This window comes from Schistocerca serialis, chromosome 1 (genome assembly GCF_023864345.2).
Source record: "Schistocerca serialis cubense isolate TAMUIC-IGC-003099 chromosome 1, iqSchSeri2.2, whole genome shotgun sequence".
NCBI classification, from domain to species: Eukaryota; Metazoa; Arthropoda; class Insecta; order Orthoptera; family Acrididae; genus Schistocerca; species Schistocerca serialis.
Window position 1 is genome coordinate 279,347,713 of NC_064638.1, and position 16,890 is coordinate 279,364,602.

General features: G+C 44.0%; 1 protein-coding gene across 1 annotated transcript in view; it reads left to right on the forward strand.

Annotated features, from left to right (window-relative positions):
• LOC126465925 (uncharacterized) overlaps positions 1 to 16,890 on the forward strand; it is a 405,052-nt gene that overhangs the window by 112,986 nt on the left and 275,176 nt on the right. The gene's annotated exons all lie outside the window — the stretch shown is intronic.

A 16,890-nucleotide genomic window follows, 5' to 3' on the forward strand; every position in this document is an offset into this window, starting at 1 on the left:
GGTAGTTAGGTTTAAGTAGTTTTAAGTTCTAGGGGACTGATGGCCTCAGATGTTAAGTCCCATAGTTCTCAGAGCCATTTGAACCATTTGAAAAGTGGAGTCCAAATACGAAGGGCTTGCAATAGGTAATGAAACACATTCTTTCCTCGGACAACTTCGGTTGAATAAATGCAGAATTTGTTGTGGGACATCATGGAATATTCTCGCTTCAGCCCCTATATTTTCATGAAGTTACGATAGGAGGCGCCGCTATAGATAGCCTTCAAAATGTCATCTGTAACGGATGTGGGTTCCAAGAAGGGAGCTGTCATTAAGTTTCTTTTGGCGGAATACCAGAGCATCGTAGATATTCATATGCGTTTGCAGAAAGTCTGCGGAGACAAATAATTGTTGTGAACTAACTTTTAAAGTGAAGATAAAAGTACTATATTTACAAGGTAAAAGTGAAGAAGTAAACTTTTGCTAAAGTACTGAAATAGATTTTTTCAGACAGATTTAACGATTTTAATATTCTTACTCTCTTACTGGCAATAAGTAAAGTGATAGTGAGTAAGTAAGCTTTATGCATAGTAAAGATAAAACACATTCAGTTATAAATGAAATTCAGTGAAGTACAAAGAAGCCCGTCCGGTTGGCCGTGCGGTCTAACGCACGGCTTCCCAGGTGGGAAGGAGCACCTGGTCCCCGGCACGAATCTGCCTAGCGGATTTCTGTCGAGGTCTGCTGAACTCGCAGGCCTGTGATTGATTTTTAGGTGGTTTTCCATCTACCTCGGCGAATGCGGGCTGGTTCCCCTTATTCCGCCTCAGTTACACTATGTCAGCGATTGCTGCGCAAACAGGTTCTCCACATATGCGTACACCAGCAATACTCTAACTCGTAAACATAGGGGTTACACTCGTCTGGTGTGAGACGTTCCCTGGGGGGTCCACCGGGGGCCGAACCGCACAATAACCCTGGGTTCGGTGTGGGGCGGCGGAGGGGTGAAGTGGACTGTGGTAGTCGTCGTGGCGTTGTGGACTACTGCGGCTGCGGCGGGGACGGAGCCTCTCCATCGTTTCTAGGTCCCCAGTTAGCATACAATACATACAATACCAAGTACAAAGAGCTATGAATAAGAAATTGCTTGTAAGGCTCACTAACACTGAAGCACAGTTGCATAAAAATACTGAATGACAATATAGAGTGACCACAACCTACCTTTGGCTTTTGACAGATCTTTTGTTAAGAGAAAGGTATAAGTAATGTGTCTTAATAAATTTAAATGCATGTATTAAGCTATTAGAATTAGAATATAATTCAATCTATACAAGATGTAAAATCTTCAAGTTATTAAATACATTTTTAAGAGCTTTTGCCATGCATCTCTGTCTGCTGCTGTCTTCTGCCAGTTGAAGCCCGCACCTTTCCGGTGTTCCTTATCCCAGCGATCAGGTGGTCTCCCTGGTGGTCTTCGTATTTCTCCGGGACTCCACTCTAAAACTGATTTTGTCCTTCTTCCATCCTTCGTTCTTGCAATATGTCCTGCCCACTGCCATTTTAGAGTCTTCACCCGTTCTATAATATCTTTTACTCCTGTTATTGCTCGAATGTCTTCACTTTTCTGTCGACCTTTCTTAGTGAGACGTAACATTGACCTTTCCATAGCACTCTGAGCAGTTCTAAGTCTTCCTTTGAAAAATTCATTTGAAGTCCAAGTTTCACACCCATACAGTAAAACCGGTAGGAAACACTGATCAAAAACTGTCTTCTGGTTGTTATGTTAGGAAACAGCAGGAACGTAGGCTAAATTTACTTCATCTGCTTTTCTGAACCTTAACCATTTATTTGCCTAGATAGGCTGGCGACTGTAAGTTAATTAGACAAACCACTTAATGAACATGATACGGAAAAGTCCTACATTCAGTATTATTCCATTTTACCGCATTTCTTTCCAAGAGCTAGAAATCTCTCAGGAAAAGGAACTAATAGTCTGATTTCCATATCTATTAGTCATACATCAAGGTCAAATCCTGTAAACAGGGTAACACTATACGACAGTTGTATAATATATGCGCAATTCTGAGAGTGAACAAGCACCCGATTAGTCACCAGTCATCGTCACAACATGGTCGCACAAACGTCTCCTATCTCCCGTGAGCCGGTCAGCCCCATACAGTTGTGACTTCTGCAATATTGGAATGTGTGGACTCTCTCATTCGAAGCGACCGATGATACAACGAACTTCTCCTTCTGTATGATAACGCTAGGCAGCACACAAGTCTGTGGACCAGATAGGCGCTCACAAAACTTCACTGGACTGTTATCCCTCATCCATCGTACAGCCCGGATCTCCCACCTTCTGACTACCATCTGCATGGCCCAAACACACGATGCACTCTGCAAGAATTAGTACGTGGGTTATGGGGAGGCTACTGATGCAGCGAGACGTTAGCTCCGGCTTCAACGAGTAAATTGGTACCATGCAGGCCCTTCCAGTAACATGGCATCAGCTCGTCGGATTGAATGGAGATTATGTTGAAGAACAGCGTTTTCTAGCCAAAAGAATGGGGAATAACATGGTGTGTTGGAATGCTGAATAAAACCAGCATGCTTTTAGAAAAGAAAGTATTGCATTACTTATAGAACACCCTTCGTATATTTTAACTTCGTATTTTGCTCTACCTTGCTATCAATGTCTACACAAACTGCTTTACTATAAGGATCATATCTCCTCCCACTGAATACTCATTCTCTGTTCCCCACCCGTCAGAACTCTCCTTCCCTGTAACGACAGTAAAAAAGAACTGTTTCAATGTAACATTGTTTTCGTAACTATTCCGTGTATTTGAGACATTATCATTCTAGACCATTTGGTGAAAACGGTGTTACTCACAATTGCATTTATAATATTAAACGGTATTCTTCGCATATCCTAATGAAATAAGCTTATCGTTTTTGTATCAAGTAATCTACCATACAAGCATTGAGTGAGTACTAATCGTTTGAGACACAGTAACTTTTGTGTACATCGTATTACATTAAATTCTTTGGGTATGATAATGTCTCAAATACACGGAATAGTTACGAAAACAATGTCAGTTTTAAAATGTTGCGTCTCTTGGATAAATTTCTGTGGATGCCCATGTGTGCGAGGTACTTGTTATATCCAAAATCTAAATAAAATTAAAAAAAAACATGGAGATCTAATGTTGGCTACTTCACTGGTTTTAGGTTTATCTCGAAGATTTTGTAAAGATAATGTACGAGGTTCGTGAGAAAAGTAACGAGACTAACAGCAGTGCGAGCAATCTGGCAACGCTGCTTATGTAGACCACTGTGCTCATTCCTTCCAGATGCTAAGTTCGAAGACAAATGTTGATGGTGTTGTGACAGCAACCAGCCACAAACCTACTTTCAATTCCTTTATTCAAAGGGTACCGTTACCGGTTTCGAATCGTTGTGATTCATCCTCAGACGGTTTACACGCTTTCTTTATGACATGTGGTGTGTTTTTTACAGATTAACTGTCGTGAAATGTCGGTTTGGAGTCTTTATTTCCATAACATTCGTCCAACAGATTTGTTATGAAAACAAACACTCCAAACCGACATTTCAAGACAATTAATCTGTAAAAACCACACCACATGTCATAAAGCAATCGTGTAATCACAACGATTAAAATGGTTCAAATGGCACCGAGCACTATGGGACTTAACATGTATGGTCATCAGTTCCCTAGAACTTAGAACTACTTAAACCTAACTAACCTACGGACAGCACACAACACCCAGTCATCACGAGGCAGAGAAAATCCCTGACCCCGCCGGGAATCGAACCCGGGAACCCGGGCGTGGGAAGCGAGAACGCTACCGCACGACCACGAGATGCGGACCACAACGATTAGAAACCGGTAACGGAACCCTTTGAATAAAGGAACTGAAAGTAAATTTGCGGCTGGTTGCTGTCCCAACACCATCAACATTTGTCTTCAAACAACAGTCACGGTCTCCATCATGTCAACATATGAGAAAATTGCGAAGTTCAGGTTTCAACTCCGCACAGGCATCACGTGAGGTTTGAGAGTGGTATCAGCGAAGCTGTGTTTTTGTTGAGTCTTACGAAAATGGAACAGCTGATCTTAGAGCACCTTTATGCCATCAAATTCTGTGTTAAATGTGGAGAATCTGCGAGTTTGACCGTTGGTAAATATTCCTTATTAGGAGCACAAGTTTTTCGCTGACACAAATCATTACTGGAAGGCTGATAACACATTGCTGATGAACATCGCTCAGGCAGAACCCCAACTTCGAAAACCGACGAAAATGTCAAATGTGTACGTGCTCTTGTGAAATTGTTCCTCCAGGACAAACTGTCAGCCAAGTGGTTTGCAAAGATGTCCTTGAAAGGCCCAGGAAGAGGGTGGCTCCAGTGAGACCAGACAATGCAGCCATGTCACACGGCCAGTTCCATTACGGAATTTTTGTCCTCAAAACTAAGTCCTGCTGAAACTTTCTGGCAGATTAAAACTGTGTGCCAGGCCGAGACTCGAACTCGGGACCTTTGCCTTTCGCGGACAAGTGGTCCTTACAGCTTTACTTCTGCCAGTACCTCGTCTCCTACCTTCCAAACTTTACAGAAGCTCTCCTGCGAACCTTGCAGAACTAGCACTCCTGAAAGAAAGGATATTGCGGAGACATGGCTTAGCCACAGCGTGGGGGATGTTTCCAGAATGAGCGAAGTGTGCGCTGATATGAAACTTTGGAAGGTAGGAGACGAGGTACTGACAGAAGTAAAGCTTTGAGGACGGGACGTGAGTCGTGCTTGAGGACAGGGTGTGAGTCGTGATTGGGTAGCTGAGATGGCACAGTCTGCCTTCGGCGGTGCTCTGGCACGGACGTGTATTTACGTCCCTGCCGGGCAAGTACGCGCTAGCGCAATTGTTTACCTCTTCGGCGTACTCGCGCGTTGAGTCGACTCGATATAGAATGGCACATGCATACCGAAAGTCGACTCTCAAGATTAGTTTTTCGAATGAATATGCGAGACCGAAAGCCAACGAAATCGAAAGGTTCCTACGAGACGAAGTTAAACTTGACTACAACGAACTTATCGGAATACACCTCTCCATAGTGAGCAGTGCCGTTTACGTCAAACTGATTAACGATGCAGTATGTGACAGAATCATCCGAGATACTAAACATTTTCGTCACTCTGATGGACATGTTGGAGAAGTAACTATTGATCACGCAGGACTGGGCTTACGTAACATACGTATTTTCGAACTTCCCTTCGAGGTTCCGTCTGATTTGGTCATTGACACCTTACGCCCATATGGAAGAGTGCTTAGCCACGTTGAGGAAAAATGATCCAACTTCACAACTTACCCCGTTCTCAATGGGGTGCGTCAAATCAGAATAGAACTGACACAACATGTACCCTCGTACTTGTTCATCATTGGATGTAGAGCTATAGTCATCTACGATGGACAACCCAAAACATGCTCAGGCTGCGGGAAAGAGGGCCACGTCCGTTCCGAATGTATGCAGCGGAGGATAGTGCAAGTTCCAAACGGCGAACCCGTACCTCCGTCCACGTTGACGCCGCTGACACTAACGTATGCGGACACGTTTTGAACAGATCCCATCCCGAAGAATGACCAGCTACAGAATCCTGACAGTTTACGGCAACCGACTGCAGCAGAGACCGCCTCCAGTGACGAAACGACGCACACTTCTGCCGCTCCGGCGCCGACGACGCCCTTAACCGAGCGGAAAGGATAGGTAGGAGGTGTGGAAATTGATCCTGCTGTTGTGCCGACAGCTGCTTTCGTCCCTGAGCACCGGGAGTCACTTCCGCACTCGGATACGGAGGCGCACACGTGCAAACAACGATCGCCGAAGCGCCACAAGAAACGACGGCTAGCGCCGTCGGATACCTGCTTACTGCAGTCCACGTCAGACGGACTTGGGTGTAACGTCGATACAGTGCATCCGGATGCACAACGGGAGGTTTTACCTCCCACACAGCAGTACGACGCGAAACATGCTAGACAGGGGTTGCATACAGACACACCGGACGGAAAGCCGACGGAAGGAGTCCCTCCACCCACCGCAGCAACGCCACCGCATTCGGTCAGCCCGGCCGGAGAGACACGACGGGAGCTGTACCTCCAGCACAGGAACTGGGCCGACGAATCCGATACTGACCCACAGACCGACGACGCACCCGTAATGGCGAGTGCTGCGTCCACCGGACGTTAACCCCGCAGAAGATGCAGACTGCCGCACAGACAGCATGTCGCCGAGCAGCAGCACACAAATTAACATAAGCGTTCATGTGCGCTTTACGCACTGAGGAACAGCGGCAGGCATATCGAACAGCCTCTATTAATATTAATACGATCAGAACGCCTGTCTAATTGCAATTATTACGAGACATGTTGCATGCGTCAGACGTCGACGTCGTTCTTCTGCAGGAAGTATGTGTTGAGAGCTTCCCCGACCTCTATGAGTACGATACATATATTACACCTACTACCGACGGCGGCAGCGGAACAGCGATACTTCTACGTAACGGCATAGTAGCCGAGAACGTGGTGTACCTGCCGTCAGCGCGAGGACTAGCGCTCACAGTGCTGGGAGTACGGGTCGTTAAACATGTACGCACCGTCGGGGTCCGACAGACGGCGCGATCGATCCCGATTTTACGCAGAGAAGATTGCAACACTATTCTTGTATGAAAATGTCTCATTTGGAGGCGACTTCAGCTGCGTGCTCGCACCAAGAGATCAACACCCACGTTATACTTCAAGCCCGGAGCTGCGGCAACTCACACAGGACATGAATATCATTGATACATGGGAGACGATACATGGCGACAGACGTGGATACACCTACGTCACGAGTCACTCTGCAAGTCGTCTCGATCGCATTTACGTAACACGTCGTCTCGAACCTGCAATCCTCGATGCGGAATTGTGGCCTGTCGCCTTTTTAGATCACGTAGCATATATATGCACGGTCTCCCTGAGTCGTCAACAAGTGTGGAGGAGTTTTGGAAACTGAATACAGCACACGTCAGGGAACCTGAGTGCAGACGCTTAATCGAAGACACTTGGCACATGTGTGAACGACGCCTCCCGACATATCCGACGACGTTGCAGTGGTGGCTGGAATGCGTTAAGCCTGCATTGCGCCGAGCGTTAATTGCATACGGAAGAGAGCAGATAATGTGGAGACGAAACACGACGGAATTTTATTTCACTAAGCTCCGTGAACTTTCTGTACAAGCACCTTCACAGGAACGTCGTGCCGGTATAAAACGAGCACAGGCCCAAATAATTTCCATAACGCGCCGTCTGGAGGGTGTCGCAATCCGTGCAAGGGCCTTTGAACGAGTTCGCGGAGAACCACCGTCGATGTATCACGTTATCAGATAAAAACAACGTAACCGCAGAACCTTAATACAGACGGTCGTACTGCCAGATGGTCGCCGTATGACAACGCACAAAGACATTGCCAACGCTTTTGTGTAACACTACGGTCATCTCTTGAAGAAGCGGAACACGATCAGGCAGCCTTTCATGAGGTCCGACGAACGCTCTCCGCGTGTCTCGACGAGACGGCCAACCGGGCGTTAACAAGTGAAGTCACAGTTGAGGACGTAATGGAAGCGATTGATAAGGGAGCGTCGCACAAATCGCCAGGGCCCGACGGGTTTCCGTTAGAATTTTATCATACATTTAAAGATCTCATGACTCCACGATGGACTGCCATGTACTGCGAATTGATGTCTCCCAACGTGCCTCTTCCACCCTCCTTCGTGGAAGGAATGATCATCCCCATCCACAAAACATCCGGCGGCACAGGGATGCAGGCCTACCGGCCACTGACCCTTCTTAATTGCGGCTACAAGGTCTACACCAGGATACTTGCAGCACGCTTTAAACGCTTAATACGCCAAGTGATATCACTCGACCAAACGCAGTTAGGAGGAAATAGCAATATACAAACGGCACTTAGCGACTACCGCGATGTTATCGCACTGGCATCAACAAGTCGTCTCCGCCTTTGACAGGCTGAGCCATGCTTATTTCACGGAAGTGATGACGCAAATGAAGTTTCCGTAAACTTGTGTCACCGTCGTCATGGGACTACTCCACGGCGCCGCATCCAAAGTGCTCATCAATGGACGCTTGGTGGGGCCCATCACCATCTCACCGCTGTTGACGATATTGTATGCATCGCTGTCGAGCCGCTGCTCTGCGGGCTCCGGAATCGACTACAAGGAATGACCATAAGGCACAACAAGTTTATATGCAGAACATACGCGGATGACCTAGTGTTTTTAGCACGGTTAGGCGACGAGGCAAGGGCGGCCCTGCATTGGATTAATTTGTATTGTATGGCTCTACGGGATGTCGCCTGAACATGGCAAAGTCGGGAGCGATGAACATCGGGAGAGGACTCCCGACAGGAAGTGTAGCACCATTACAGCCGATCAACAAGATGAAATGCCTAGGAATTATCTTCACTACAGACGTTCGACGCACGGCGGCACTGAGCTACAGACGTCTTCTGCAAACAATTCGTGGGAGTGTACGAAGTCACAGGTCAAGGGCACTGGATATGATACAACGGGTCACCTTTGCCAACACTTATCTAGCCTCTCGCATCCCTCACCAGGCACAAGTTCTTCCTATGCCGGTGGTGTTGGCCCGCCGAATCCTGGCGGCACTAGGATATTTTGTGAGCACAGGTCTGCTTTTTAAGGTCGGATACGAAACCCTCACTCTTCCTCGTAGTCGTGGAGGTCTTGGACTAGTCCACGTACGTAACCGAGCAGTGGCTATTTATGTAACCACAATGATAAAGATGTGGACACGACATCGGACAAGTCTGACGGGCACCTTGATAGACGAACTCGCTCCACCTTCTCGTTCGGCTCCGGTAGCGGTGGCTCACATCTCACCATCGCTTGCCCATATGCGAACCTTTTTTGTGGAACACAGTTATGTACATATGGAACTACAGACTAACAGGACGGCAACGGCACGTGATATATATCACATCTTTACGACGGCCGAATAATGCCGTAGAGCGCCGCCAACCAACAGTTACGTGGTCAGTGGTATGGCGTACAGTGCACCACCCTCACCTTGATACGGGAACGCGCGCACTGTGGTATCAGGTAGTAAATGGGAAATACGTGACTCGTTCCAGGTTGCATACAATTCATATGGCGGACGAGCCACTGTGCCCGCAGTGCAATGTTATAGATACAGAGGAGCATCGCCTGATATGCGGACCTTCGGCGGACGTATGGTGTTTGGTCAAAAAAATGATCGCCTTCCTCCTTCGGGTGGGGCCGCAAGCAATAGAACCACGGATACTACTTCTCCCAGATAGGACATATTATCCTCGAACAAAGACACACGTAGTAACTTCGATTCGAGGTTTGACGGTGCGTTATCTTTTTCGAGACTGCAGTAAGAATGTACTCGACTTTTGAGCCTTACTACAAGAACATCACTCACAGCTTATGAGACATCCGAGATATCGAACATATTACGCAAATTTTTTAGGGAGTGCCTTGCTTGATCCCCCACCCAGTTGGGGTGTCCCGGGTAAGAGAATGTAATTATTGCCTACAACTATCAGAACAAGGAAGCACCAGGACAGTGGAGAGGATCCACCACCACACGCGCAGACGTATCCGACACCAACGCGAGGTATAACGGGATTAGCGAGGTACGCACCCAAAAGAGGAACGTGGTCCGTTATTGTTTTGTACTGATAGAAACAGGATATTTTTTTCACTATTATGTAAAGAAAGAGTCCACTTATTTACGTTTCCCAGAAATATTTTATGTTATAAAGGTTATCGTCTTATATATTAAAAAAATGCTATAAGCAGTTTATGTTTGTTATTGTTACACCATTATGTAAAAAAAAGTCCACTTATTTACGTTTCCCAGAAATATTTTATTTTATAAAGGTCATCGTCTTATATATTTAAAAAAATGCTAGGAGCTGTTTATGTTTGTTATTGAAAAAAAAAAAGATGGCAGAGCACTTACCCACGAAAGGCGAAGGCGCCGAGTTCGAGTCTCCGCCTGGCACACAGTTTTAATCTGTCAGGAAGTTTCATATCAGCACACACTCCGCTGCAGAGTGAAAATCTCATTCCGCATGTTCCTCAGTCCCCCCCATATTCAAGTGATCTTAGTCCTTGTGACTTTTTATTTCCCCTAAATTGAGAAATGTGTTAAAAGGACATCATTTTTGGCCTCTGGAGAACATTCAGAGCAATGTGACCGACACGTTAAAGGCCCTACCAGTTGCAGCCTTTCAGCACTGCTACGATGACTGGGAACAACGACTCCACGGGTGTGTAGCTGTCGCAAGGGACTACTTTGAAGAGGACAGTATACTTGCTTGAAAAAATAAAAAAATTGGGTAGATAAAAACTCAGTGTCATTACTTTTTTTATACACCTCGAGGTCTTGGCTTCTCTTACTACATTCAACTCTACCACTGAACAGCATTATGAATTATTACATACCGATCTATATGTCAGCACATCCAGTTAATACGATATAAAAATGCATTGGAATTATTTATACACTACTGGCATTAAAATTGCTACACCACGAAGATGACGTGCTAGAGACGCGAAATTTATCCGACAGGAAGAAGATGCTGTGATATGCAAATGATTAGCTTTTCGGAGCATTCACACAAGGTTGGCGCCGGTAGCGACACCTACAACGTGCTGACACGAGGAAAGTTTCCAACCGATTTCTCATACACAAACAGCAGTTGATCGGCGTTTCCTGGTGAAACGTTGTTGTGATGCCTCGTGTAAGGAGGAGAAATGTGTACCATCAAGTTTCCGACTTGATGAAGGTCGGATTGCAGCCTATCGCGATTGCGGTTTATAGTATCGCGACATTGCTGCTCGCGTTGGTCGAGATCCAATGACTGTTAGCAGAATATGGAATCGGTGGGTTCATGAGGGTAATACGGAACGCCGTGCTGGATCCCAACGGCCTCGTATCACTAGCACTCGAGATGACCGGCATCTTATCCGCATGGCTGTAACGGATCGTGCAGCCACTTCTCGATCCTTGAGTCAACAGATAGTTACGTTTGCAAGACAACAATCATCTGCACGAACGGTTCGACGACATTTGCAGCAGCATGGACTATCAGCTCGGTGACCATGATTGCGTTTACCCTTGACGCTGCATCACAGATAGGAGCGCCTGCGATGGTGTACTCAACGACGAACCTGGGTGCACGAATGGCAAAACGACATTTTTTCGGATGAATCCAGGTTCTGTTTACAGCATTATGATGGTCGCATCCGTGTTTGGCGACATCTCGGTGAACGCATATTGGAAGCGTGTGTTCGTCATCGCTATCCTGGCATATCACCCGGCGTGATGGTATGGGGTGCCATTGGTTACACGTCTCGGTCACCTCTTGTTCGCATTGACTGAAACTTTGAACAGTGGACGTTACAGTTAAGATGTGTTACGACCCGTGGCTCTACCCTTCATTCGATACCTGCGAAACCCTACATTTCAGCAGGATAATGCACGACCGCATGTTGCAGGTCCTGTACGGTCCTTTTTGGATACAGAAAATGGTCGACTGCTGCGCTGGCCAGAACATTCTCCTGATCTCTCACCAATTGAAAACGTTTGGTCAATGGTGGCCGGGCAACTGGCTCGTCACAATACGCCAGTCACTACTCTTGATGAACTGTGGTATCGTGTTGAAGCTGCATAGGCAGCTGTACCTGTACACACCATCCAAGCTCTGTTTGCCTCAATGCCCAGGCGTATCAAGGCCGTTATTACGGCCAGAGGTGGTTCTTCTGGGTATTAATTTCTCAGGATCTATTCACCCAAATTGCGTGAAAATGTAATCATATGTCAGTTCTAGTATAATATATTTGTCCAATGAATATCCGTTTATCATCTGCATTTCTTCTTGGTATAGCAATTTTAATGGCCAGTAGTGTAATATGTTTACTTCCAAGAAAGTATTTAAATTTCAAAATTTCATTTCTAAATTGAAATTGAGAAATTTTCAGCAGTATAGCTTCACACCTATCTTGTGATGTTACAACTGGGATGGTCCCTACAGTGAGTTTAGGAACTGTTCCTCAGTTCCTGTCTTCTGCTCAGTCGGTATGCTGTATGTAAAGATGTCTCTACCGATCAGACGCAATAATTTAACACAAATAATCTAGTTCAGAAACGACGGGAATCAGTTTTTCCGATGCTGAACGCTAAAGACCTGTGCTTTTTCTATTCTGTTCTACTGATCCAATAATATCCACTTCTAACAATGTAACTTCACCAGTCGTCCGATCAATGATTTCTATTCGTCATTTGAAAATAAGCTTGGAAAATCTGGCCACAATTCAGCGACAATGAAACTATAAGAATGCACAGCAGTACGATCAATGCGCTGTGAAACTGAACCCAATACTAACGTAAATTTCATTGTTGTTTATTTCCAGAAGAATCTAATCGCCCAATTGTGATCACTCATGTCCAACTGCAATACTTTTAGTGGGCGGGTAAGCCAAGAAAGGAGTATTTGGTGAAGCAATGTGAGAAGTAGTGATTCTGGGTGCCATAATGTTGTTGGATGCAATTTTGATGGGCAACACTAGGGCCAAATGTGTACCCAAAAGGACAATTGTGTTTCCTGAGTGCAGCTTCCCACATGTAGCGGCTATTGTTGGCAATAATCTCGAAGGCAGCCGATATAGTCAAAGATAACCTGATGTTACGCATGTAGACTATAGCTCTCCAGCGCGTATGCTGCAAGATGATAGTGAAAGTCGCGATCTTCTAAAAAAGTATCAGTTTTGAGTTGCAATTATGGTTGATTATACGTCTAGAAAGTAATTCTGGCAAGTTTGAAGTGCAGCCAACTGAAGAGGGGTATTGGAGAAGGTCAAGGTCTCGCATTCGGGTGGACTGTAGTTTAAATACTATTGTTAGCTTTTTGATAGTTTTCTGTGGTATCTCTAAATTGCCTTAGGTAAATGCTGAGATGATTCCTTTGAAAACAGCACGGCCAGTTACCGTTCTAGTCTCGTCCGATAAGAGTTTGTGCTTTGCGATTGATGCTGTCATCGTTCATGGATCAATAAACCCTACTCTTAATTCCTTTTCTCACTTTGAGAAGTGATTATAAACGTTAGGGTAATAGTATGCTTTCGTCAAAACGAAATTCCGGTTATTTTCAATTAACGGGAAGTTTTATAATGCAATCAATATTGATCGCTCAGAATAGTTTCAGGCTCACATTTCAAATCAGTTATGGCAGTCCATATCATTCTCAACATGTGACATGCTCCTTTTGTGTACGAAAGATACTATCCTTGGTTAGACTACCAGAAAGACTAACACATTTTCGGGTAGAAACGTCTGAGACAACGTACTTCAGTAAGCAAAGCGAGATCTGAGGTCAGCATTATGACCTACCTGTTCTGATCCAAAGAAAGTGACATGTAAATATACACCAAGAAGTGAAACGCTTCACCAATTTGATGGCTTGAGGTAAATGGCGGCTTAGTGAAGGCCGAGATGGTTTCTCTGCAGCTAATGTCTAAAATATTTTGAAAGTGCATCGCCGAGTATCATAATATCATAGCTGCGAGTCTTCTCATGCAAAACGCCAACTGGAGGAGTTTCTAATTTTGCATTTTGTACTTAACAGCCAAAGTCCCTCAGCCATCTCGTACGGAGATGAAATTACAGAGGTAGGATGAAAAAAGAACACAAGTTCATAAATTATCTGCAGTGATAACCATCACTCAGTTCTTATAAAATGAATGTAATTTTATTTATCATCATTAGTTAACTTCCGATTTCCACATCTGGACTAGCTTACTAATCATCATATGTGTTATCGGAAGTCTTAAATGATTTTTATTGAGGAAACACGTTCTTAGATTGTCTTATCAGGGAATTAATAGCCCTTGGTGGCCAACACATAGATCTGTTTCAGGAGCGGCAACTGTAAAGAGGCTACTGCAGAATGAGTGAGAGTTTTAACAAAGACTGCAGATAGTTTAGGAATGTGACACAAAAAAATTACCAATAATATTTCGATCGGCAATTTGCAGACTTCAGTCACTGTAATAAATAAGTCATGAAACCAATCAGAAGACCGTGGCACGTGGCTCATTCATGATTGTGCCAGTAAACACCAATTTAGTGCATAGATGATACACACCGCGCGTGATGTCGTCGCGTTGAAGCTTCTGGAATACTGTTTAATTGATCTATATCTTAACGATATTACTTGCAGTAAAGGTTTCTTTATTACAACGGTGCAATCTTGTGCAGCGTTTGGTTGCAACGAAAGACATGTCAAACCAAGTAACATTTCGTTCCATAGGTGAAACTGTTTTAACAATACCTACAAAAATAATAGCGAAGGCATCTTTTAAATTTGTGATGAATGCTGGTCCTGAAATCTAAAACTCGATGAATGACGAATATTTTCAGACCATACAAGGCTAGTATCTAATTCACTACAAGTGTTTTCTCTTTAAGCGACATATTTTAATATGTTGCACTTCTTAAACATAACTCATAAAACATAAACGATTATTTTGTATAAAACCCGAGTACTTTGGGTAGTTATGGATGTCTTTTTCTTGGTAAAAGCACACTAGAACATGGCACGTTCATTGCTGAGCAATTGTCAGAAAATTAAATGCTGCCTGCCAAACTGATAATTCATGTTCTCAAGTGAATGTGGCAAATCAATGGCAACCGGAACGTGAATTCAGTGAAGAACTGTAGTTCTGTGGTTTGTAAAAAGAAAGCAATGTCAACAAAATGTTTCAAACCGTTTGTTACCCTTTCACCTGCCAAGTATAAAAACGAGAATCATTTCATTAATATTGACAAATTAGGAGAAATCATGTTAACTGCACCACTAGACGTGTAAAACCAATACAACAAGTCGATCAGCTTTTAAAATAAATGCTTGATTTTAGCTGTAAATGAGGAAACCTACAAGTGAAGGCTCCACTTTGCGTAACGTGTAAAGACAGGAACTCAGCTGTACGTCCTCCGCCGAGCAACTGAGATGGTTGTTTCAAACTTTAACACGACAGGTCCGTGCGCAGCAGTGTGTATTTATCAAGGAGGTTAAAATGAGGGGACGTGGCGCTACCTGAGCGAGCTCAGCCATAAGCTGAGGCCATGAGTTTCTCTGTTAAAGCGCTGTGTGACATTTGCTCTCTTAGCTCTCAAATGCTCAAATTCAGAGCATAAATTTTGATGCAATATTCTTCCGTGGAGAAATACTCCCATCTACACAACTGAAATCGCGCTCGTTATTTCAGTAGGTCATTCATTAATTAAGGATTACATCACGGGACACAGGAAGCATTTCAGTCTCGTTTTAAGTGAAATGAAATTGCCAGCTGTAGTAATTCACAGGGACTATCACTGACGTGAGGACAAAACAGTTGATTTTCAGGTTAAAGAAATTAAGCAGATTTAGCTTTAAATAGAGTAAGACATACGCTCAGAGACATTTCCATTAAATTTCTGCAGACAGTGACATTTTTAGAATAGTAACAGTAGCAGGGATACAGGGAACAAAACTTGTTAACTGTGCTGTCATAACTGTCATTACAGTAAAGACAGGGGTTAATAGAACTATATCCTACTAATAAGTGTATATCTATTGAAAATCACCATTTGTACCTACTACAGCATGCACACAGTATATACAACTGTTTTGTATTGTCAGTTTAAGCAAATCGACCTTATACTAGAAACAGCCAATATTATTTTTCTGTCCAATAACGGAATACTACATGAATTTTGCAGTAACAGACCGATTCAGTTGTGTATCTGATTAAATCAAATAAGTGGATCTGGATTCAAGACTGCATTAACTCAATTATGCTGCTGTAAGAGAACGTTTCCCTACACCAGTCATAACATCACAATATGCATCATGTTCTTCAGATAAGTGATCAAACACTTCGGGAGATCATATGTATTCCAATCCATTCACAACAGCCTTTGTAAGGTACTTTTCAAACTTACAAGCAGGGGCGATTCTAGAAGTCAGTTAAGGAGGTCAGGGGGGGGGGGGCTAATGAGGGGGAGGGAGGAGGGGTTTAGTGGAATGAAATATTGTTTAAGACAAGAAGAGTTGGGGTCCGCCACTGACAAATCGGTAAAATTTGATGTTGCTGAAAATAGTTTTTGGCAACTGTTTTGGAGTCCAGGGTAAAAAAAGTCCATTCATATATAATAAGACGACCATTTTAAGTTAAATGCTATTTATTGATTTAGATAGTAAGCTATTTGCCGCTCTTTTGCTAAGATTTGTTTGAAATACATTGCAACCTACAGTATTACAAAATGATTGAATCTGTTGGAGTAATATATTCGCTGATTTCTGAAGTCATTTTATCGAGTGTAATACGATACTCCATTAGGGGGGGGGGGGGGAAAGCTATAGCCCCATAATAGCCCCCCCCCCCTCCGTTGCTACCATGCTGCTTACAACTTGACAGTTTTGCAAATACAGGCATATACATAATTGTAGAGGAATCTGCCCACATAAACTTTAGCACAGAACTAGAAAATCAGACATGAAGAAAAAGAAAAAAATCATATGTTGAAAGTATGATTTCTTTCCTGGCGACAAAATTACATCCTTGCATTAGCTTAAGACGTAAACATTTAAGTGAAAACAAAATGTGCTCCCACATCTGCTACCATCAGCACACAATACAAGTTTACTAACACCAAATTCCGTCAAATACATATGGCGCTGAGACAGTTCACTTATTTAAGAAACATCTAGTACAACTTATATTGTACAAGCATGGTGGAAACAATGG